Raw genomic sequence first — 1,674 nt, forward strand, 5'->3', positions numbered from 1 at the left:
CCGTAAAACTGTCTATACATTGGCATTCTTTGCTTGGGTATTTCCAGCGTGTAACCTTACAGTAAGCACTATTGTGATTGTCAGGCTTCCTCTATGTGGTAACAATATACATAAGGTATACTGTGCCAGCTGGAATATTGTAAAAATATCATGTTTTACCACTTCTGTTAATAATGTTATTGCTATGTTGGGGGCCATAAGTATGGCCTTCCTTCCCTTTAGTTTTATCTTGTATACTTATCTGAGAATTGTCATTGCTTGTTGGATGAACTCATCAGAAATCAAGGGGAAAGTATTACACAGTTGTTTTCCACATATTATTTCATTTGTGACTTATTCCATCACGTCATTTATTGATACTGCCTTGGGCCGACAAAATCTTAAAGAGATAAATCCATTCGTGGCTGTAATTTTGTCACTAGAATTTGTTGTCATTCCTCCGGTTCTGAATCCTCTTGTCTATGGCCTTAAATTACCAGAAATTAGAAGACACATTTTCAGGATGCTATGCGGAAAAACCCCAAACTAAGAAGAATTCCTCTAGAACATTACTAGAATCTACACTGATCATATGAATGATCTGTGCTGTGAATTAACCACCTTCATTACACATATGCCCCCATTAAGTGACCGTTCTCATCCTTTACTCTATCACAGAAAGATGACTTCCTAAACTGTTTAAAGGTTGTCCTACTTTTTTCTTTGCAGCATGCATTTCTCTGCCCATCAGGCTTCCTTTAGTGGCAAAGAGATAAAACGTGATTTGATCTGACTGGAATGTTGTAAAATTATCATGTGCTATAAACAATATTTTTGTTTTGCTGTAACATTGTTTAATGTTATGTTCTGTTTGGTGATATTGCCTTAAGATGGTATAATCTTGAAGAGATGAACACATTTTACTGGAGTTTGCTGTCATTCCTCCAGTTCTGAATCCTCTCATTTATGGCCTTTCAAGACACATTTTAATAATGTTTAACTTAAAACAATAGTTCAAAACATTTTGAACAAGTATAACTGCATAAATTTAACTATGACTGTTACAATAACAGAAATAAGAATACTATAAGATGGATGTGCATGTCCCATGCTCTTTATTATTATTTATTATTATTATGTTTTATTTTAAATGTACATAATAATGACATTGTTTAGGAACAGACATGCTCAGGTTGCCAAGACAATAGAAGCACAAGGAAAAAGCTATTTTTGTGAATAATTTTCAAAATTCCCCCATCTGGTTTGGTGGGCGCACAGGAAAAAAAAACATAAAGGAGTTTGATAGCACTCATAAAGAAAATGCTTACTCCATAGTTATATACATGCATATAGTCTCATCAAAAACAGATACAAAATGTGCCAATATCTCTTTATTTATTTATTTATTTATTTTTAATTTATTTATTAAAACCAGTTGCTTAATTTTTTCACCTGTTGCTTAATATGACACTCATAACTCTGCCATAACTTTCATGTAGTGACATGTATAAGGTCAAATATACCCCCCCCCCATGTGAACAAAAACTCTACATGAGCATTTTGTCTTTTGTGAAACAACAGTTTTATGAATGAAAAGACACATCTAAAACTCAAACGATTCCATTCTACATGTCGTTAAAGAAAATAAAGAAGGGTGGCACAACAAATCATTCAATATAATGGGTTTTATTTTTC

General features: G+C 33.2%; 1 pseudogene; it reads left to right on the top strand.

The window, feature by feature from the left end:
- The first annotated feature begins 1 nt into the window (after position 1).
- On the top strand, positions 2 to 575 carry LOC111650705 (olfactory receptor 52A1-like; annotated as a pseudogene).
- Positions 576 to 1,674: the final 1,099 nt, after the last annotated feature.

The sequence above is a fragment of the Seriola lalandi genome, unplaced genomic scaffold (genome assembly GCF_002814215.2).
Source record: "Seriola lalandi dorsalis isolate HSWRI2012SDOR001 ecotype SW California unplaced genomic scaffold, Sedor1 jcf7180002052710, whole genome shotgun sequence".
Classification (NCBI taxonomy): Eukaryota; Metazoa; Chordata; class Actinopteri; order Carangiformes; family Carangidae; genus Seriola; species Seriola lalandi.